Genomic DNA, 23506 nt, shown 5'->3' with positions numbered 1-23506 from the left:
TCTCAGGTGTATCGTTGTGGCGCTGCAGTTGAAGGGTGCGAAGGGCCCACAGGCAGGCATATATTGCCTTTAGCCAGTCCCCCCCCCCCCCCCCGGCCCCCCCAAAAAAACACACACAAAAACAATGACCTTTCAAACGAATTGCCTGGTCTGTTTGTATGTACGTAACAGTTGAGCAAACTCGCATGAAACTAGAGATGAGCGCTCTTTTTATAACGAACAAACGACGTCGTGTCTAGCTCTGATCAATTAACAAAAGTTACTTCCGTTCGATTCCCCTTATTAGTATATTTCGTAGCGACTGAGGAAGCTCAGACTCTCCCACTATCTGTAACCGTAAATAAGGTGACGTGATCCGGGTGCAACATTGGTAGAGCGGAGAAGCGGGTAAACTTCATGTACGATGAAAGCGTATACAAAGGAATACTGCAGCTACCTACCGTTCAAAGAGCGAGACAGCGGTAGGGGGGACGATAGGCCAGCAATTGCCAGCTCTTTTCTCGCAGGACACAACTCAAAACGGCCGTTAGAAGCGTTGTCCGTGCAGATCAGCCAACAAAACCCGACACCACAAACCAAGAACTAAACAAACAAACATAACTTTTTTTGTTTAACGCATTTGTTACAAATGTTTTCGACGACGCGCGAGCCGCCGCTGTAAAGCGACGCCATCGAAACCAGCTGAATACAAACGCAACTGTTGGCAAAAAAAAAAAAATAATAATAATAATAAAAAATAAAAAAAAAACGCTGCTTTTGTGGAAACCTTTTGCGAGACGGCGGGGAGTTTCCAAAAAAAAAAAAAAGATAAAGAAAATGCTTGTTTTGTTTTTGACATGCAGCACGTGCTTGCGCAATCACGATTATGACAGCAAAAATACGACTGACTGTAAACGGTTTAAACATTGCGCCTATTAGGTTTTTGTTTCGTTTCCAAGCAGGGGGCCGTGACGTCATAGGCTCCCAATGACGTCAACAATTCCTGCAGTGACGTGTCGTGGGCGCTTGTGACGATGTGAAGCGTTTCTTCCGGATGTCGTATGTATTCGGTGCCAGGCAGACCTTATACGATTGCAAGTAATCGAATTACTTGTAATCGATTACATTTTGGAGTAATTTTGCTAGGACGCGATCACGAGACTAATCTGATTACTTTTGGAAATATTAAATTACTCGTAACCATTAGTTCTTTTCCCTCTTTCTAATTGATCTATTGTTTCTACAAGTTCCCTACCAAGGAATCCCCGATCCAAGTCTCCGAAGGGAAGATGGTTTACAAAAAAAAATTGGTAAATTAAGAAGTGGCTTATATTTCGATTATTTTATTCCAGTAATGGACAGCAGGAAGGACCAGTGTTCAAGCCGGCAGGAAATCTGGCATTTCGAAAAGCTGCCGTAATCGGAAAAGTAATCGAATAATCTAATTGGATATATATTTTTCTCAACCAAGAGTTTTTTAGAGTAATGTGTACAAGACTGTTCACGGGTCATGAGTTCAGGGGAAGCTCCTCCCGCCCCTTTCCACTTTAGCGGAGCGAACCAACACCTCCTAGAAGCTAAGGCCGTAGCGCGCTGAGTCGTGACGTCATAACGACTGGAAAAGGTAGGTTACGTCGAGAAAAGCTGCACACTCTGGTTCTCTATATCCAGGCCGCGCCGTCTGCTCAGCCAGGTCACGCGGTTTGTTCGCGCGCATTTATCCGGCATTATTATACGTTTCAAATGCGCTGTCTCGTATAGTATATATATATATATATAAACCTAGTACACAACGCGTTACCAAGGTGGAAAGTACCAAATTTAAATGTATGATCATCCCGCACCAACGGGACCGCAGTGCAGTGCCGCAGCTTTCCACACTTTTCGAATGAATTAACCGGCTCCGGCGACGACATTATCTTCCCTCATACGGGCTCCGATTCTGGTAAATTCGCGTTGTGTGTGAGCTGCTGGCTGTCTGAAAAGGAACGCCGAGACATTTACGAAGAGAAGGAAACCGAAAAAAAAAAAAATATAGTCACCGCCGCAGGGAGCGCACGCGAGCAAGAGATGAGTCGACGACGTTAAGCCTTTCGTTACTTTCGTCCCACGCTTCTGCCGCTGCACTCGTGTGTGCTTCTTTGGTGTTTTCTTGATACTACGGCATTTGCGTGGATTCGCGGATCAAGTCCTGCTACGGTGTGATCGTGTGAGTGACATATGTGGCAACAGTCAACGATGACACTGGTCGATTGTCGATAGACCTCTCTCCCTCGACAGAGAGAGAGAGAGAGGGGGGGACTTCTTAGAGTTCATGCTCAATTTTTTTCGTGACGGATATAGCGGGACGTATGGACACGATCGACAGGTGAGAAACAACTAATTTACATGCTTTGTTGGTCATGTAGGACGCGAGTAAAGTGCTGCAGTCGGTTGCTTTAATCTCGTGATACAATGGAATCTCGTTCTTCGTCGTTATCCGTGTCCAACTGCGTCAACATTTGTAAATAATGCGTAGATAACATTCACGTTTTCGCTGGAAGGTGAATAAGAAGTTTGCGTGCGACTATTTAAGTGCATTGTTTGTGATTATGTTTTTATTTATGCTAATGTTATCGTATTGCCTTTGCCGCGTTTACACTACAATCCTAGCTGTATTAACGTAATAGTATTATTAAATAAAAAAATAAAAATATATATATTTTATTCTAAAGCAGCTCGAGCCCATAAGGAGAAGTGGATTGATTCACTGTACATAGTACGTTTAGTACACTGCCACACGGAAAAGTTAATATATTTTCATTAAATGATATCATGGGATTGAATCAGCTCACGATCCTGAGTAATTGTAATACGAGCGTCGCGAGCTGATCTGTCGACCCCATAATGTTATTCGATGGAAATTGCATTAATTTTTCCACGTGGCCGGAGTATAACGCAAGAGTTCAGTGACTGCATGCGTTAACATCGCTCGCATGATTATGACACTTGTCTAGCCGTGTCCGCGTTGACTACGTCCACAAGATTCTCACTGTGATCCGTTTCACTTTGTCTAATCACTGTACGTGTCTCACCATTTTGTGGAAGTAATTCTGTATAAAATATGTATCCCTACAGAAATATTCGCGTGGCTCCGTGTTTTCGACTTAAAACAACCATATAGTTTTCTGTCGACGTCTTAAACCTATCTCGTGCCGTTTCATAACGATAATTTAGCGGTGTAATATTTTGCCCGAGTCATCAAATGGTTTCCAGCCCCGTTGCTATGTGGCGCTTTCATTTAAGCAATTAGGACACGAGTATCTTATTAAAACCGCGTTGTTACGACGGTCGATCCACGCGCGTTGCCTTCGCTTCGGCGCTTCGACGCGCGCCCCCGACGGCCCACTTTTGCAACGTCACGAGAAGAGCACTAAGGCCTTAGCTTCTTGGAGGTGTTGAGCGAACACTGGAGAGGAGGTCGCCTCCTCTCCAGCGCTCGCTCTGCTTAAGTGGAAAGAGGTTGCGGGAGCTTCCCCCGAAGTCATAAACCTGTCACCGACACGCTCATTTCTACAGGCAAGTTATACGAGTTTTTCGCGAGATATTCAATTGAGAGTTCGTGAATGACCCCGATTGCATTGTTTGAAACGTATAATTCCCAATTCGCAAAAAAAAAAAAAAAAAAAAAAAAAAAAAAAAAGAGCCGTGAAAAAAAAAAAAAGAAAGAAGCCCTAAACGATGACGATGATGGAAATGCGATACATTCACACGAAGACTCCGAAGGTGACGACATGCATGGCTAATGGCGGTTATGTGGATGTTTCTTCGCCATTCCTCGATTCGTTATCAATCAAAAACACTATGAAGAGGAAAGGGACAATGTTGACTTTAGTAAAGTTGAGTAAAGCTCCTGTCGCGTCCCACACACAAGCCATTATTGGCTTATGTGGGCTTGATATTGTATTATTTTCAAAGAAAGTAAATAAAGATGGTTTTTGTATTGTATTGTATATTGTGAGCGTTCGAGGCTTGCTGTCGAAGGGTCGGCCAAAATTATTTAGCAAATTTAAACTACGTTGTGCATTAAGTCTAATTTTCTAATTCGCAATATGCAACAAATTAAACGATAGCAGGCGTGGTTCGGTAATGTAACGAACAAATTACTACAAGTGATTCTCTAATTCGCAATATGCAACAAATCAAACGATAGCAGGCGTGGTTCGGTAATGTAACGAACAAATTACTACAAGTGCAAATTACTACAAGCGCGACCACTATACCGCATAGCCCCGGAGTGTACTAAGTTAGCACTGAAGCAAACGATTTTCGAGTGGACTAGGAATCGCATTTGGATACAGACACGAGTAAAAACGCGCACACACACACACAAAAAAAAAAAAAAGAAAAGAAAGAAGAGAAATAGCACCTTAGAGCGAAAGGTCCCGGTTCTAAATAAGGAACAAATGTTTGAGTCAGCAGACCCGAGCCCAGTTATGTCCATCCTATAAAAATAAGACGCCCTGCCACCATGGAGTCTCAATCCCAGGCAAGAGGATTACGCGAGTGCGGTACGTTCACCGGTTCATCGCACTCTCGCGCCAAGACCACGCTTAAAACACCCACACGCACCCACACATCGGTGACGTCACGCAGTATATAGGTTCGAACGAGAAAAGGGCTTTACCACTCCGTCCGAACAAAGAAGAACGATATCCCACGAACGGGTTCGGTGGATCTGCTCGAAATGACGAAACGCGCCTCGGAATCGTAAAACACACATCGGGCGAACCGCCGTCCGTTGTTGTGAAACTCGCAGTGTGTGCTTTTGCGCACCATTCGTTCCCCCACAAGCTGACAGTGGAGTGGGAGCTATACGCGCTTGCCGGACCAATCACCCGCCTCAACCCACGCTCTCGAGCGGCGAAAGAAACACGTAGTACGTCCCGTTCAAGGAGCAGGTAGCTTCCACCGCACTGTCAGCTGAGGAGTGGACGGAGTGTACCGTGGCGGACTCGGGCCTAAAGTCACTTTATAGGGCGACACCGGACGTCTGGCTGGCAGCCCGACCCGGAGAGCCCCCCGCGATGATGGAATCTAAACGAGCAGCGAGAACAGCCGACGCAGAGAGAGAGAGAGAGAGAGAGAGGGCGACGGTGTTCTCGAATATGCCCTCTTGGTTCTTTGGCGTCGTTCCCCGCGATAAACGCCCGTGAAACGTGCTCCCAGTTGGCGAGCAAGCAGAACTCACGATGACCACACGGCACAAACAACAGTAACAACCCCGAGACAGAGACGGGAGATGAGGCGTGGACAGCGAGGGCGCAGCTTGCTGTTGCCCGGCAATAGTGGGAAACGACGGCGTGAAGACTCCAGTCGCGGAAACATACGTTCGGTGCAGTTATCCCAAATTGCTCTCTTTACCTTTTCTTCTTCGGATATGACGTTCAATGACGCGCGGCCCGTGCACAATCTCTATTCCAAGCGTTGTTTCTGTCTCCCGCGTACCTCCCTGACAAAAAGAAGGCCGTCTAGAGCGGAGCAATCGATTCGGCAGTGGCCGCTAACTCTGGTGCTGGAGCCATCGCGTTCTCAGCGCGCCGCCATCCTTCTCTGGGCAACATCGCAACCTCCCAGACGTTCGTCGAAGGCTCAATCGTGTTGATCAATCCGTCGGGAAAAGCCGTGAAAGCTACACTTAAGCGGTTTGCGCAGCTAAGTTATACGGCCAGGGGGGCACAGTACACATGCCTTGCACCTACGTCACATGATGACGTCGAACACCGGTATCCACCATGCTGGTGGTTGACTCGACGGTCCTTCGCAGCGAGAGCAATGGTAAACTGCGCCGCGCTCGGCTGTAGCAATTACCCCGTATCCCGACGATCGCACGATCATTCCGTCGGCATGCCTCGCCAGACAGAGTGGGAGGCACTCACTTGATCGAATGACGTTTTAGCGAACGCCCACGTTTCATCGAACGACACTTTAGCGAATAGTCGGACGCCGCGAAGCGGCGTTTTCGGGTGGGCCAAGTGAGTTCATATTTTTGTAATGAGTTGCCGCAGACTGTCGCCGCGAAGCGGCGTAAAGCGCAGCGCGACGGATGGGTTAACGCGCGCCCCCGTTATTCGCTAAAACGACCATTCGCTCAAATGTCGCCATTCGCTAAAATGTCATTCGCTCTTGTGATATGGACCCAGACAGAGTAGCCGTGAAGTTAGAGAAAGTACGAGCGGTAAGAAGAGGATGCGGCAGCGGATTCCGAGTTGGTGCAGGACGCATTTCATAACGGCGAGCGACGGCACTTTTCTACCGTTGTTTACGTTCACGCACGCCTTTGCATCGGCTGTTGACCGTTCGTGGTCTAGATGGCCTTTGCCTTTCGTTACATAACGCCGCTTCCACGCTTCGGGCGCACCTTCGGGGCTCCCGGCCGAGTACGGGCGATTGCAGGGAAGCGAGCCCGGCCAGACGGCGATCGGTCGGCGGCGGCCCCCGTGTGCAAGCTCGCCGAGACGCCGCCGCCGGGGCGCGTATCGGTTCGTGCCGTCCGCGAGACGGTAACCTTTGCAAGGAGTAAACGTATGCAGGCGAGCCGGATAGGAAACATCATATTATAAACCCTCCGTTATTTGATTTGTCCTTGTCTCATGGTTTAAATTATGACGGTAACCTTGCGTTGTTTGCAAGTATTTCACAAAATCGTAACAATTTTTCTACAACCGACTCGTAGAGCGGCTCGTCAAATGTTAATACACGCCATACAACTTTTTTTTTTTGGCGACACGACACTTTTTTTTTTTTTTTTTTGCTTCAAAACTTTGTCGGCGGCATATCGAAATTTTCTGCTCGTAGCGCGATCGCACCAATGCCGAAAAATCCTGCACGTACTGGCTAAACGTCAACATCGTAAGCTCGGCACGTTTTTTCATCTTCAATGTAACGCGACAAGCTACCTTTGTTGAAAATATGGTGCATGTCAGCGCATGTCGGGCAGTTAGCGGCATCCTAATTAATAGCCTTGGTAAGCGCATCCGCGCGGCGTGAAGTCAACCACCAGTATGGTACGGGGCCCTGTTCTTCCCTAGCGTGACGTCACTTGAAAGGGATGTATAGGGGGATAATCGTAATGGTTAAGCTGGTTAAGTAAATATGTTCATTAACTTTTTAATTCCTGAAAATAGACAAATGGTTCCAATTAGAAACTTGCTGAGTGTCATCGAAAACCACTAAATCAGTAATTTTTCAGAAATACTTCGAGCGCGTGAGGTGCAGTAGTGCGCTAAAGTGACCACTCGCGTGCAGCACAAGCAAGGCTACCGGTGCGATAACGCGCCCGTGCGATTTTCCCGTCTCTTATATAGCCCCAGCCTTGTACCTGCTCCACGAGCGGTCACTTTAGTACACTACTACGCTTCTCACGCGCTCAAAGTCCTCCTAAAAAGGGGTGATATAGTAGTTTTTGATGACGCTCAGCAGGTTTCTAATTGCAACCGCATGTCTACTTTCACTAGTTAAAAAGTTGATTAATAAATTTTACTCAATTAGTCGACTGATCGTTACGACTAGTCCCCTCCTATACTATGTCCCCCTGGCCCTATAACGCACCTGAACAAACTGCACAAATGTAACTTTCACTTTTTTGTTTTTGTTTTTTGGAAAGAAATAAAAACATGAATAGTGCTTTTGTTTCAGGCGATGCGATGTAAAACCTTATCCAACGCCGGCTACAAGCCGTAATGTGCTAAGGTACAAAACGAAGCGGTGCGCTGCTTCGAAAATCGTGCAAGCGCGACCTTGGCCTAGACCTTGGATCAGAAGAGCGTCGAGAGTGCGACTCGGCCGACCCTGCAGGTGCGGGAGACCGGTCCGCTCTCTCTGACGCACGACGGGCGAGCCAAGGAAGGAGGACGAGGCTCCGACAGACGCCAACGAGAAAACTAATGAACATCGACCACGAGGAAAGGCCGGGCGGATTAGAACGCCGCAATCGACGGGGGAAACACGCTCCACAACGGGGAAGTTTTAAACTGTTATTAGCCGCGGTGGGAGAGCCGCTCGGTTACACCCTCGTGCGACCCCCCGATAACGCCGCCGGTACAGCGTGGGATAACCCTCCCTGCCTCGAGTCAACTCACTTTCCCCCAAGCCGTCCGTAACCAGCTCACGATCCAAACCGATAAATCTAGTCCACTGACGTCGGTTTCGCTTCTTCGCTCTTTCTACCGAACGCTCTGGTGCCTGCTGCGTGTTTATTTCAATTATTTGTATACTCCGTTCACCCTAAGCTATGACCAGTCGTTACGTTGGTCCCTTGCCACGTGTTCACGCTTCCACGCACATACCTGCGTGGAGAGAGTGGGTCAGGTGATGAAAAGGCAGACGGTTGACCGGTCCCGGCGAGCGCGAAGCTGCCACGGCACTGTCAGCTTAGGGGTGAGCAAAGTAGTGTTTGCGCCTCCCCCCCCCCCCCCCCCCCCCCCCCGGCCCTTTTCTATCTCACTCCCCCTTTACTCGCGTCCCACTCGTTTAATCACCGTTGTCCTGACCTATCGCCGTCCTTTGCACCATCGTAGTCTCTGCTTTGTCTGACAGCTCAAGGGCGTGCAGTCAGAGACGTGCTCGGCAAGGCCCATATACGTCATGAAGCTTCCGTCAAATGTGACCCGTTCGTGATACGAGAGCCTGTTGCAACAGCTGTCCAATGTGTTCCGAATAGACGCAAGTGTCTCCCAGCACACGCTGTCAGCACAGTCGGCTAATGATGCTTGGCCGGTTTTCGATCTTTCGTCGTTTCAGTCGGTTTTCTGTTCCAATACGAATTGAATACGCTGGGCTGTACAAAGTCGGGAACAAAAACACGCGCTGCAGAAAATGGTACATTTTCATCAATTAGAATGTATGATTCCTTGGCTCCGAGCGTATTTGTGTGTGTGTGTGTGTGTGTGTGTGTGTGTGTGTGTGTGTGTGTGTGTGTGTGTGTGTGTGTGTGTGTGTGTGTGTGTGTGTGTGTGTGTGTGTGTGTGTGTGTGTGTTTGTGTGTGTGTGTGTGTGTGTGTGTGTGCGCGCGTGCGTGCGTGCGTGCGTGTGCGTGCGTGCGTGCGTGCGTGCGTGCGTGCGTGCGTGCGTGCGTGCGTGCGTGCGTGCGTGTGTGTGTGTGTGGGGGGGGGGGGGGGGGGGTGGCGGTTCTTTGAGGCATTGGTCCGCCTTTCGGTTCGTCACCCAAAACCGTGAGAAAAAGTGTAGACATACACGTACTCGAGACCACATCAAAAGTTCACAAATGCTGGCGACCGAAACTCCAAAGGCAAGTTACCCAAAATAATTTCGAAGATGCACTGTGTCTCAAGTTCTTGAAAAGCCACGGTGTTGTATGGTTAATTCCGCTCGCAGATCTCGAGCGCTCCAAAAGCGCTCCATTTGGAGCGCGCATATTCCGCTCGCAGATCTGGCTCAAGTTGGTCATCTTCCACTCGTAGATCTCTGGCAGCGCCCGCTCCACGGAGCGCCCCAAACTCCGCCGAACTTGCTCTGCGGGGTTTCACAGATCTCTCCGGAAGTTGACAGAGCGGCTCACGTGATTTCCGTCTAAATCGGCGGTGCGCATGCGCGGCGAGGTTGGAGAGATCGGCGGGCCGGTCGGGTCGTGGAGTTGGATCTGTTCGGGTGCGTCGGTTGTTTACTCTGGATTGTGACGGCTCGAACGCTTCTACTTCGCGTAGATCAGGGATAAAAAGCCGGGAATGTGGAGGGTGGCAAATCGTAAGCGCTGACTCTGTGATCGCGAGAGGAAGAACGAGAAAAGGAACGACAGAAAAGCCGGAGGCAGACGCAAGGTTAGGCCTATTCATTCTGCAGCCAGTGATTGTTTATCTTTTTGCACTGCATTCCGTCGGCGTTTTCCCGTGAAATAAAGCAAGAAGTGGTTAGGCAACGACCGCGCAAGTGATGGTTTGTTACCTCTGTGTTTATTAAAGTCGTACTACAAATCTGAACTCCACCGCTGGCAATCGCTGTCCGTGCCACGCCGCTTCGAGGCGGCCGAAGAGTATGTGACGGTGCCGAACGCGGACGTCTTCGTTATTTGTGACATGGGCGCCGCGGTACGTATAATTTCGCCCGGTGTGTGTCGCGTGTTACTCCGGTCGTCGGAAAGATTAGCCGGCTGAGGCGTTGGTGGGACTGTTCAAGTTCGAGCAGCGGCCATCTTGTACGGCGGAGGGTAAAGGGGTGGGAAGGGGTGTGGGGGAGGTCGCTCCAAAAATGCAAGTTTATCTTCCCCTCGTCGATTCGGAGCGGGTCCCACGGAGCGGAATTTTTCCTCCCTCGCGGATTTTGGAAAGCGCTCCAGATCTACGAGTGGAATTCACCATAACACCACTAGAACTGCAGTCCGCAGAGAAGCTCCCAACTTCAGAAACACAAGAAAAAAAAAAGGGGGGGGGGGGGGTAAATTATATTAATCCTGGACAAAAAAAAAAAAAAAGAGTGCACGCGTGGCACGTGGATGGCGCGGCGTCCGCGGGTGCATTTAAAAATAAGCCCGCAGGTACACCAAGAGGACGCGTCTAACCTTGGCGGCGCATCAGGCAACCTCTGCCATAAACATACTCGTGGTGGGCGGCACGTACTCGCTGCCGCCGAGCCCCGCGGCTCCAACGCAAACGGTTCTTCCCCGGCAGAGCCAACGCCGCCTAGAAAAGACAAGGCCTCCGCACGACGTCATCGTTCGTGAATTCCCGACCCGCCCGGAACACGCTGAAGCTCCACGAGGGCCGTCGCGAGGCAGCAGACGCGGCAGACTTGCTGTCGCCATGCGCTAACGTCGCGCTCCTAGTGAGACGCTGAAAAACGCACTGGCTAGGCCTTGCTACTAGCGATGACGTTTGTGGGGGGAGGAGGCGGGGCGCGGGCCTTTTTCTTGGGGGCAGACTTGAACCGTGTGTAGCCACGCGGTCGAGAACCTGTCCGTCCAAAGATAGACGCGTTCCAGCGTGGGAGGAAATTCTGCCGGTGCTATATAAACAGCTACACTTCTCGTGAGTCGCGGCAAAAGAATTCCCTAAGTAACCGTTTCCTGTTTACCCGAGAAATACTCAGCGAAGAAACCTCGCGCTGCTTGGCGAAATAACAAAAAGTTTTTGTTGTTGTTGTTGTTTTTTGACGGAACCCGTAGCAAAGACAGGATACTCGAGAAAAAAAGAAGTTGGACGAAATATACAAACGAAGAATATATGTGTGTTTTGTCCAATACATCCGTTCCCCTGTCTCGAATTTTCTCAATGATCAAGTTTAAAATTTGTTTTTGTGACTTCAAACGTTTAAAAAAAAAAAGGAGATTTTGGTTTTCTCTTACACTTGTTTTCACTTTAACTTGATCCTTACGTAATTATGGATGACGCTCAGCAAGTTTGTAACTGCAACCATATGTTTATTTTCACTAACTAGCAAATTTTACTTAACTAGCCTACTGATCCTTAGGATTAACACCTCTTAATGACGGCATTAAAGGTTTTCTTCAGCGCTTGCCTCCTGATACTGTTCAGTCAGAAATTTGTACTCCTTGGGTGTTTATTTCGTGCAAAATGTTACGCCGAGGTGCCATCATCCAGTGTTTTGCATCAAATACAATATTTCGTTTCCAGCTACCCCGTTACAAACGCCCGATAGCGCGCGGCTCAACCCTGTGTCTCCTAAGCAAAGATGTTAAAAAAAAAAAAAAAACACGAATTAATAAGCATTGAAACGCCAAGAACAAGGACAAGACGTACAGAACAAGCACATACGTTTCTCCCTTGTCCTTGGCGCTTCCGCAATTATTATGTATAACCAACTCGACCAGCTAAACGTTTCGATAAAAAAGAAAAAAAAAAAGAAAAGGTTGAATTTTTTCTCCTTTATTAGTTGACTGTGCTATGATGATGTCAACGAGTAGGCACGTAGCCTCGGTTTGACTACCGAGCAAATGCTGACGTGACACCCGCGAGCTAACAAGCAGCCAGCAGGATGACCCGTGGCGTTTGGACAGAGTAAAGGCCCGTTCACACTTTTGCGACCGAGTACGACTGAGAGAGACGAGATCTCTTACAACTTCTTAAATGTTTCTAGAATGAGGGAACACACTGACATTGTGGCGCCATCAATGCGGTGACCCTAGAACTGCATTTCACAAAAGCGAAGGTTTTGCGGGATTTCCGAGGTCAAATGTGCGTAATACCCATAGAAAGGCTCGTTTATAACATTGACAAAAGTTTTTCGAGCCAAAAAAGAAAGGATATTGCGCGAGAAATAAAAAAAAAATATGCCGGACCGCCGAGTTTACACTGCTTCCCAATAGATGGCGCCAGTGTGTTCTCTGGTTTAAGAAGTTTTAAGGAACCCAGGTTTAAGAGGTCGCAAACAGTCGCAAGAGTGTGAACGGGCCTTAAGAAAGAAAAACGGGATGGCTTACCACAGTCGCAGAAACAGCAGACCTGGAAGGAGAAGAAAAAAAGAAACGTTTCATTTTCCACGTCCCAAGTTTACACCCGATGCTCATCTCTCGTTTGATCCGCGAGACTCGGCTCGAGTTTCCAAGAATCTAGCTCACACTGGCGGCAGTCGGTTGGAATTAGCTTCGCGGTTTACACTAAAAGACAAGATCCCATATATCGCTCGGCGAGGCTACCGCGGTTCGACTCATGCTCAATGACACCCGACACAGATCAAGACTGACGAATCGCGACACTCTTCCGCGCGTCATATGCGTCACGAAGCCTCAAAGCGAAGGAAATGACAGGCGTACGCGCGGTTGCCCGACGAGAGGAAAGCGGACACGCGACACCCAGTTCACAATCCGATCGCTTCTCGCGTATAATCATACTCACCACCGTCCATGGCCACTAAGTGGAGCCTATCGGGCTCGGGGACACAGCACCGTGCGGACACCGCATGCACGACGGACAAATAAGAGAAGCTGTACGCAGGAAGTGTAATCCTAACTGTTCGGTTCCGCTTCACTGCCCTCTTCGATTGTTTCCCACCGCATCTCATTTTGCTTCTTTCTCTCTCCGTATACCGCGTTGTCAGTGACGATCCAGTGCAGGCAAACAGATAGGCGCTACTGCGCCTGCGCGCGGGAACTTTCCGTGCAGCCGGGAATCACTTTCCGAAACCTCGGCGTGGAAAAGTTCGTTGAGGACGGAGCCGTGCATTCGTTAACCCCGCGCAGATCAGAGGTCGCCCGCTGCACGCGATCGACTTGTTCGACAACGGCCTTGCGCGCAACGGCGGCACGCAGCTACGCCGAGTGTATCAGTATCATCAGCGCGCAGAGAAGCATCTGGAAGCTGGGGTGCAAGCCCAGTAGCGCGGATACACGCGTCATTCGTGACACCCGCGTGCGTTACGAACGTGCACACCTGTGCACTATAAAGTATCCCAGGGAGGAGAGTCGACGAGCTGTCCAAGTTTTCGTCGCTCCTTTTTTGTGCGGCAAACGTGTGACTAAATAAGATATACCACCAACCCTGACAAAACCAGGTGGTATCAAAGAAAAAAAAAATATATAGGACACTCTCCCCGCCCTTTTCCGAACACGCGGAAAGTACACTGCGCTACACGAACTGACCGATTTTTGCCAAACGTCTATTTCTTCGGGAGAGTCTCTCAAACTCAACACGGAAGCTCTCGCGATCCGTTCTGCAGACGCAGAAAAACAACCTTGTTTACTCCGCGGGGCCAAGTCCCTAAAAACACGAAGCGCACGCGTGCGCCCGTCAAACTCGACAGTGGGTCGGCGCGGTTTTCGCTCACGAAAGCCAGGAGCCGCCACGGATGTTATTTAGGACGACCGCCGCTGGGAGGAGAGCCTTCCAACCTGCCCCAAGTTTCGAACTGGGCTTGGAACTCAAACGCGGCGCGCCAGGCAAAACAAGTCGGCACCCAAAAATGAGGGGAGGAGGACAGAGCCCGGAGAGGCGTGCGCTCTGTTCAACACTAAGCTGACAGTACGGCGGAAGATGCTCCTTGGACCAGCCCTATCTTCCACCACCTGATCGAGGCCTTCGTCTCCCTGCCGCACGCGGCTTTTGACGGCACTGCGCGCAACTAGAGTATAGTCACGTGCGTCCCTCCGACGCGCTGTCATTGGCTAACCGGGACCGTAGCTTTCGCCAAGTTACGGTGAGGCGGAGTCTAGCCTCGACCCACTAACTGCACTCTCCCGCCATCCAGATGAGCTATAAATAAAAGCGAGTCGTCTCCCCGAGGCGCAGACGGGCGATCGAAGAAGAAGCGGCAGGCAGCCACGCGGAACGCCTTTCTCGCAGAAGCCCCGCGACCCCCCCGTAAGATGTCTGTCAGAGAGGACGCTCACTCGGCTTGGCGCGTCGTAAACACATGCGATCGAGCAGCGCGGAAAGACGCCACGATGTTCTCACATGTTTCCCAACATTAGGCCGACCCTTTTTTATCACGGAACTCGTTACCAGTACCAACTAAGGGTTAAATTTGTCGCTATTCATAGTCACACTGAATTCAAATTTATATTTGGACATTCACGCCTCTCAGGATAACTGGTACTTCCGCAAAGCAGATCATCATCATTATTATTATTATGATTATTAACCACACGCGGCCGTAAAGCGACAGTTGAACTAAATGGGAACCGATGTCGTCCATTTAGTTGTTATTTCAGTAACAGATACAGCGCATATTCGCGACTCCAGCAAATGGACGCCGCCAAGCGGGAAAACCGGGAACCAGCCGGTCCAGGTCGCTCCGCGCCCCTCCGCGTCTCTGGTGGCTTTCGCGGAGACGTGTTGTCGGCGCGGTGGCAAGCGATGTAATTTGACGAACGTCCGAATATTTCTTAAGTTTGCCTGAGTGATCATTAGTGTGGTGAAGCCTGAGTAGATTGTTTTCTTCTATTACGTGTTTCAAAGCCCGTTTACCCCACAGCCCACGGTCGCGTGCTTTCGATTTCTTGGATGGGGAGGAATCACTGAAATTTGATCTCTTGTCTGTCTCGAATCACATTCAAAGTGGCGACTGCTTGGTAACTGATACTGGAGGGAACATCAATGTTGCAATCAAGTGAATGGGAAGGTTCGATAGCTGCTTTTCTTGAGTTTGGTTGTGTTCGGTTAGCTTCAAGTTTGAGCCACCCACGCTGGTCGGTGCGTTGGCTATTCATCTTGGCTGCTTTTCGCCGAAAAAGCCTCTGGACCACACTGAAGGAGTTGGGCTTATTTCGCAATTACTTGATTTAAGAAAACTTGCTCATTGCAAATGATGAGTGAGGGAAATTATCTGTTTTCAAAAGGTGGGAGACAAGTCTCGCAACGTTAGATGCTGTCACGGCATTTTGACCTATCGCGCCTCCAATATTTATATTACAAGGACGTCGAAGCCAGCAGCAATATACGTCTACATTGGTCAGGTGGACCGGCCACAAAAAAATACTAATTTTCTCCGTTCAATGCAGAGAGGTTCTGCGCGGATCTTCAATAAAGACTCTCTCCAGTTTGTCCCCGTGCTGCCGGCTATAGAACCATTTGGCTAAATTTAAGTAGTGTGTCTCCGTCTGTCAAATATACTTTTATTCAGCAGCTCACCTAATAGCTAGTCAACTAAGCTCATATTTCAACCCGAAGGATATATTAATATCGCTTTAGTGGAACCCCCCCCCCCCCCTCCCTCCCATAATACGTAATATAATACATAACCCGCTCGTCAAAATGATTTCTCGATTGCTACTAAAACCTGAATTGAAATACGAGTATCAGCTGCTTAGTGGGGCGCCGGCGGGTTAGCGTGGTCCTTGGCTGAAGAAGCGGTTGCATAATTTTCGTAATTTTCCTGCAGCCTGTGTTGTTGGCCGAGCAGACGACTGGAGCTGTTTCGTAAACGCGGATACGCACAAAAGCTCGATTTCGCGGGCAGATAAGTCGCATGGTCGAGGTATGCGAGTTAGCTGAAAAGTTACTCTCTGTGGAACAATTCTATAGTCATCGCCGCTTTCCTTAGATGATCAAAACTGATTAGTATATTACCGTCTCTCCGGAGCCCATAGTTTCGGTTTTGTACGAAATCTCCGAAACGAAAGTTTGACACGAAAAGAACAAAAAAACACCGGCAAAAAAAAACTATGCTTTGCAAGTTTATCTGCATCGGCTACACTTAACCGTCTCAGTTCAAATACCTATAAAATTGCGCATTAAACAAAAGAAAATCTGTTAAATTGAACGCGCCACCTGTTCAGGCGGCCCGGCCGAGCCGCCGCGACCTGGACTCAGCCGCCATGTTTGTTTGGTGGGGGCGCCCCCTATAGGTCGCTGGAGTCGCGAATACCGTTTACGAAAGCTATTGCCGTGCAGTGTAAAGAGCTCGAACTCAAGCGCAAGATCTTCGGAGCGTTCAACTGGCGGCCATAGCTGTGTGCGCGACTACTGATCCCGTGTTGATGTAATGATTCCACGGTTCTTTTGCAACGTGCATTCTACGCCAGCAAGATTGCCGGTCTTAGCAGCCTATTCCTGTGAGTTCGTTCTGAGCATGCGCTGTAAACAGCGCCCTCAAATATGGCTCCCAGTGAATACCTCTCATAAAAGCGCGGGAACCCACGGAACACAAATGCCCCAAGCGGTTCGCATTCCAGATGGGCGAATCGGACCCCCGCGAGGGTCCATCCACCCGAGGCACGGCGAGCGGGCGATACAAATCTCCAGCTCCCGGAACGCTTTTGGCCCGGCACCAGACTATACCACTTCTACGAAATCTCCAGACGCCAAGATCGGCCGAAAATAGAAGCGACCCCGCGAACGCAGAGCTGCCAGCCGACACACAGGCAGACATTGTTCTTCTAAGTGGTGAAAGTCGTCGAAGGAGGCTGCGAGAGCGCGGCACTGAACGAACGCTGACGTCGTCACCGCCGCCGCTTCTCTGGTCATCCTCCTGAGCCAACATCGTCGTGACGTCCGAGCTTTAATGAAGAAATGTCCCGAATTCCTCAGGTTGCGGTCTTCGGCGAATGCTCCGCAGGCCTCCTCGGCGTCCACTTTCAGACACCATCCTATCCGTACTCCGTCTAAAGGGGTGTCCAAACAGGACACCCCTTTAGCTTTGGCTGTAATGCACGGTTTTAGTGAGACGAGTCGCGAACTTTCACCGAACCCGAGGGTCGAATCCGAATGGTTCGGCGAAAATTCAAACCCTTTAGCAAAGTTCGAGAAAGTTCGTCTTATGAACGATGTTGCCCGACTTCTACGCAAATATTTTAACAAATATTATAAAGTGTATATTATTTTATTTTATATTATAAAAAATCAAAATCAATATTTACGTAATATAAAAACAAACATTTTTTTTTTTTTAATACGTGTAGAAGTCAAACTTTTGTCGAACCTCACTTTCGGAAATCGAAAAGGTCGAACCCAAATGAACACGAAGCTCGGCAGGTTCGCGACATCCCTAGTGATATCACTATTGGCAACCCCAGAGGCTTTTGGCTTTGGGACGGAGGCGGAAGTCTTCGGCTGATGCAACGCGAAGAACCGCGAGCATTACGGAATGCACCGAGAGAACACCCGAGGACCGGTGGCGTCAGAGCGAGAAGTGGTGATGCAATTGCTCTTAGTTACTTTGGCTGGAACAGAGCATAGACCCTGTTCGCTTTGTTCACCCGATGCAAAGGGAATAAATAGCCACCAAGATCCACTCCAAAGGAGCGTGGCACGAACTTCGATCGCATTTTTAGTAGGGAAATGGACGTCGCACGAGCATAATGTTTCGGTTCCTGGGATGCCAAGTTCCCATAGAACGAGTTATCACCAAGAAGAGACGATCTCAGAAACGTCTTTAGTGCACCTTTAAGCCTGCCTTGGTCCTTCTGTTGGGTTCCCGAAAAGCAATTGACGTCCCCCGAGAGGCTCTCTCCGGTGCCGGAAAACGTTAAATATCTTCAACTTTCGAGCCGCAAAGTGGGACCCGCAAAACGTCATGTTCACGTGAATATTGACGTCACTCCTCTCCCCCCGGATTTCTCAGGGACCCGTTTCCTAGTTTGGTTTGGACCGGCCTTTACCGCGCCTCTCTAAATATGCAGTGAAAACTGGAGCGGCCTGGCGGCCGAAATGTGAAACGAAAGAAGGAGAATTAGCTGTACGATGGTTTGAGTTGCAAATTGCGAGAACAGAAACAGAGGGGGAAAAAAAAAACTTGGCAAAACGGCTAAAAAAAATAAAAATATATATACCACAACGAAAGGGTAGCGCACCAGCGTCCCATCGCCCGGTCAGCGTTTTCTCCATCAAGAGCCCGGACACAAAGACACGGCAGCTGCAATTTCGGTCGGATCCTCTCTGTTTGCGTCGCGCGGGGCCGGGTGACGACTATTCAGCATATCGGTGTCGCGGTCGATCGAGCGACAACCCCGCTCCGAGTGGCTCCTCGACGGCTTCCCAGGAAAGAGCGACTTACCTATACGCCCGCGAAAACAAGAGACAAACCGGAACGCCGTAACGGGGAGTCTAGTCCGCTAATGTACCGCCGAGATCCTGTCAACGTCTGGCAGGAAAGGGATGGCGACCCCCGAGTAAGCCAAGAAGCGTCACCGACCTCCTTGATCCAGACATTGCGGTTGTTTCTGCGTAAGGCCTCGTCGGGACAGGTCAGTGGGTCGAGACGGTAGCGCCGCTTACGCGCCCTCCCGAGACACCTGCCGCAGTCAATGACCGTAAGAAACGTGTGGGGCGAGGCTTATTGTATCCTTCGTTGGCGTTCTTGTCGCGGTTAGCGCAGCAACGCCATTGGTTGCTGGGCGATAATGAGATGCGAAGGACACGCCACGCCCCACCTTTCCTAAGCTGTTACAGACTATACAGTGCACGCAGTAGCCCAATAACTGGCCAACTTATGCATAGCAAACACGCTGACGACGACGTTTAAAAAAGGCTACGCTAACATAAAACAAATCGAAGATGCGTTAGCAAGAGACATTCGAGCTGAATGCCATATCGGTCCCACTATTCGCGGCTCCAGCAAAACGGACGCCACCAAGCGGGAAAACCAGGAACCAGCCGGTCCAGGTCGCTCCGCGCCCCTCCGCGTCTCTGGTGGCTTTCGCGGAGACGTGTAGTCGGCGTGATGGCGAACAATTAATGTAATTTGACGAAGGTCCGAATATTTCTTAGCTTTGCCTGAGTGATCATTAGTGTGGTGAGGCCTCAGTAGATTGTTTCCTTCCATCACGTGTTTGAAAGCCCGTTTACTCCACAACACACGGTCGCGTGCTTTCGATGCCTTGGATGGGGAGGAATCACGGAAAAACGTTTTGATTTCTTGCCTGTCTCGAATCACATTCAAAGTGACGACCACTTGGTAACTGATAAGCGGTTTCTTTATAAGGACGTAGAACAGTGGACTGAGGACGACAGACGAGGCATTTCACTGGAGGAAACATCAATGTTGCAGTCAAGTGAATGGGAAGGTTCGATAGCTGCTTTTCTTGACTTTGGTTGTGTTCGGTTAGCTTCAAGATTGAGCCACCCACGCTGGTGGGTGCGTTGGCTATTCATCTTGGCTGCTTTTCGCCGAAAAAGCCTCTGGACCATACTGAAGGAGTTTGGCTGATTTCGCAATTACTTGATTCAGGAAAACCTGCTCGCTGCAAATGATGAATGAGAGATATTATCTGTTCTCAAAAGGTGGGGGACAAGTCTCGCAACGTAAGATGCTGTCACGGCATTTTGACCTATCGCGCCTCCAATATTTATATTACGAGGACGTCGAAGCCCTGCAGCAGCAATATACGTCTACATTGGTCAGGTTGACCGGCCACAAAAAAATACTAATTTTTTCCGTTCAGGATTCGAAGCAAAGTTCAATGCAGAGAGGTTCTGCGTGAATATTCGATGAAGACTCTCTTCAGTTTGTCTCCGTGCTGCCGGGAACTGTTTCTTAAACGCGGATACACACAAAAGCTCGATTTCGCGGACATATAAGTCGCATGGTCGAGGCATGCGAGTTAGCTGAAAAGTTACTTTCTGTGGAACAATTCTGTAGTCATTGCCGCTTTCCTTAGATGATCAAAACTGATTAGTATATTACCGCCTCTCCGGAGCCCATAGTTCCGGTATTGAACGAAATCTCCGAAACAAAAGTTTGACATGAAAAGAACAAAAAACACCGGCAAAACAAAACTAGGCTTTGCAAGTTTATCTGGAGCGGCTACACTTAACCGTCTCAGTTCAAACACCTATAAAATTGGGCGTTAAACAAAAGAAAATCGGTTAAATTCAACGCGCCACCTGTTCAGGCGGCCCGGCCGAGCCGACGCGACCTGGACTCAGCCGCCATGTTTGTTTGGTGGTGGCGCCCCCTATAGGTCGCTGGAGTCGCGAATATATGTAGAAACAAAAATGGGAAGAAAGCCTATGTGGTTTATGTAAGACGTACGTTACGTTCAGCGTTACCACGTCAGAATGATTGCTGAACGTGATATCATTCGAATGTGCAGTTCTATAGGCACGTTGGCGAACACGGGACTATATCAAAGCACCCGGTACACAAAAAAACAAGCTACTACCCATTGCAAGAATCGTCGTTCCCACAAAATGCAACGAATGTGTTCGGTGTCCGAAGAAGGAGAAAAGTAACAGCATTTCCCGTAACACTTTAGAGGCATGACCGCGTCAGCGGGAAGGGTTGATTGACCGTTGGAGTGGTCAAGCTCAACAAACACGCCGACCTGGCGGCACACAGACAACTCGATAACGAAACAAGAAACTCAGTTCAGAACCAACATCCACAAAAACGTACAGAAAACCAAGAAAAAAAAAAAAAAAACGCGACGAAAGAAAGGAAGAGGGGGGGGGGGAGTCAGTCCGTGAGTGAGAAAAAGTGCAGCCGGACAACAACAGCGCCATCCCCGCGGGCCGACGGCACGTTTTCCCAAAGCAATTACCGGCACGATCCGGAGTGCCCCTTTCTTATTGTCACACTTTGCACCCCTCTGGCCGGTGAGCCGACCGCGCAGTTGCAGTAGCAACCCGTGGTCCACCGATTTCGCTTAGTACACCTTTGCAATATTATAACCCCAAAAAATAACTGCAAAAAACAATATACATATCTATTAAGGTGAGCTGAGTTAGTTTTTTCAGAATAGCTGTACCACGATGGCACTATAACCGGATGCGCCATTGCAATGGGGTGTTGTTGCGTGTGCGATAACAACAGCCTGCGGATAGAGAGAGAGAGAGAGAGAGGAAGAGCGAGAAAGATTGCAAACAAGCGGCACTCGCGAGAAAAAACAGAGGGCGAATTCCTGCAGCCCCGCACTGAATGAAGGACGAACTCGGTGCCCGATCGAAAACCCGAGCCCAGGGCCCTGACTCCCCCCCAAGCGCCTCCACCACAGCCAATGAGCGGTCGGGCACGTGCTGACGGCGCCGAGATTCCACGTTAGCAACCCTGAGCGATGACATCAGCGAGTCGCTTCAATCGACTCTTTCCGAGATTTGCCCTGACTCTTGAAACGAGCCGATCGGGTGTCGGATCATTCCAACAAAAAAAAAAACTCCCTAGAAAAAAAATTAAATAAATAAATAAATTAATAAAGTAGGAGAAAAAAGATTCACAGGCCTAGATTTTTCCGATATCTACAGACAGAGAGACAAGTCGCACGATGAGGCAGACTAAGTTCAGGCTTTATAAACATACACCAAGTTACAATATTTGTTTTTCTTGTTTTGGCGCACTTCGTGATTAGGTTTGTGCCCCAGCTAAGCACTTTCCATCACATTGGTAGTTTTAATAACAATCCTTGAATACTGAAAAAAAACAACTAGCGATGTCTAAAGGGGCAGTGCAACGATTTTCGGACTTTGGCCACCCAATTAACTGCGGGAATTAACCAGTCACCGAAGAAACAAAGAACAGAAAACCGTATTCTCCCTCCGCGACTGTCGACTTTTCAAGGATTAGCATCGTCGAAGGTGGCGGCAAGCGATCGACACAAAAGACGGTTCGCCACGGGGCCGACGACGGGTAAAGCAGAGAAGGGGGACATGTTTTGTTGACTTCGCGTATCCCCCAGAGACGCTGTCACCGTAGTTCCCGTAACCGCCACACGTGGCTGCAAATCGGCAAATAACTCGATATTTTTTTTTTAATTACGCAGCAAAATAGCAGTTTTTCGGGGCAAGGTAGCGCGTTTTTGGACACTTGTGCTTAGATAAACAATATAAAAATACAAATTGCAATCCCCGGAAATGGGGGAGGAGGAGAGCCTGCGTACTGTACCTTCCACTGCATTGCCAAGAAAAGTTGTCGCGGAGTATAGTAAAGTTTACCTAAAAGCATTAAGGGGTATTCACACGAGGGAGAAATCCCGGGGATTTCTCCCCGGCACGCGCGCATCACGAGATGAAAACGCGAGGCTTTTGCACATCGCAAAGCCTGTCGTTTTCGTCGTGGGATGCGCGTGCCGGGGAGAAATCCCCGGGATTTCTCCCTCGTGTGAATACCCCTTACGCACGCAGAAAATAACACCGTCCCACGCGCTAATCCAAGACTTGGTTTGGGCTCCGCGTACCAAAAGCCTTACGTACGCAAGGCTTTTGGATAAGCTAAGGAGTTTTCGTAAACCGCTTTCCGCCCTCCACTAAGCTATCCGCAACGAAGAGGTCGTTACTGCGCCTATTCTAAAGCTCCGTAGCAAACGGGAAATGCCACCGGTAGCGATTCGTACGCACTCCTATAGCTAACCGTCCACACATGCATTTGAAACGTCGAACCTTCATTCTCTCGCGCGAAGGGGTTGACAAGCGTGACTCACCCACTACGAGCGACGTGTGTGTGATGGCGGCAGTAAACACGACAATGCATTCGTATGTCATCGCCCGGAGCGCTGCCCACGGTCTTACTTCGCTCACGTACGCCGCCGCGGTGTACGCGACGAGTGTCTCGAAGTATCAGAATCACGTCGCTCAATCGACTGCCCAGGACTGTTTCCTCAGACGAACGTACACACGCCACGCAACGCAGCTCGCGTTAACGCAATACGGCGCTTTTGTTTGCGTTTGTATGTTTGAGCGTGCGCTTTACTCGTACAGATTAGTGTGAAAGCACCATATTTGACCACCCGGTGCCCCTCATAAGCGCATTCCGTGATCCCTTCAAGCCGAGGTCAGACTGCTGATGATACGTCGTACAAAACACAGCCTGCGGACGGTGTCTCTCCAGGCGTTCTTTCCTCCTCGTTTGACGCTCCCGTGACCTTGGTCGTTCAAACATTGCCTGAAGCCATGTTCCGAAGCATGTACATATATGTGAAGAAAACATGCGTCCAACATCCATACCGCGTGTCCCGCCGGTAATTTTTTTTTTTTTTTTTTTTTCCGTCACGGGTGCAGCGAGCACACTGCCTCCTTGTGAATGATGTATAAGCAATTTTGGCCCCGTGCAAAAAAAGAAAGAAAAAATTATGACGATGAAACGAGCGCCAGAGACGACGCATATGCCGGGAACGCCGACCCAATCAGCGCTGACACAGGAAGCCACCCTC

The 23506-nt window shown here is 49.4% G+C and overlaps 1 protein-coding gene across 4 annotated transcripts in view; it reads right to left on the bottom strand.

Moving 5' to 3' along the window:
- LOC8033762 (protein FAM13A) overlaps window positions 1–23506 on the bottom strand; it is a 143788-nt gene that overhangs the window by 88629 nt on the left and 31653 nt on the right. For all 4 annotated transcript variants that reach the window (XM_042292296.1, XM_042292298.1, XM_042292295.1 and 1 more), the window contains exon 2: window positions 12413–12434. The gene's annotated coding sequence lies outside the window, so the exon portion shown is untranslated. The remainder of the gene's footprint in view (window positions 1–12412; window positions 12435–23506) is intronic.

The sequence above is a fragment of the Ixodes scapularis genome, unplaced genomic scaffold (assembly GCF_016920785.2).
Source record: "Ixodes scapularis isolate PalLabHiFi unplaced genomic scaffold, ASM1692078v2 PGA_scaffold3__209_contigs__length_174095766, whole genome shotgun sequence".
Taxonomy (NCBI): domain Eukaryota; kingdom Metazoa; phylum Arthropoda; class Arachnida; order Ixodida; family Ixodidae; genus Ixodes; species Ixodes scapularis.
Note: the sequence above shows the minus strand (reverse complement) of the source record. Positions and strands in the feature narration are given on the sequence as shown.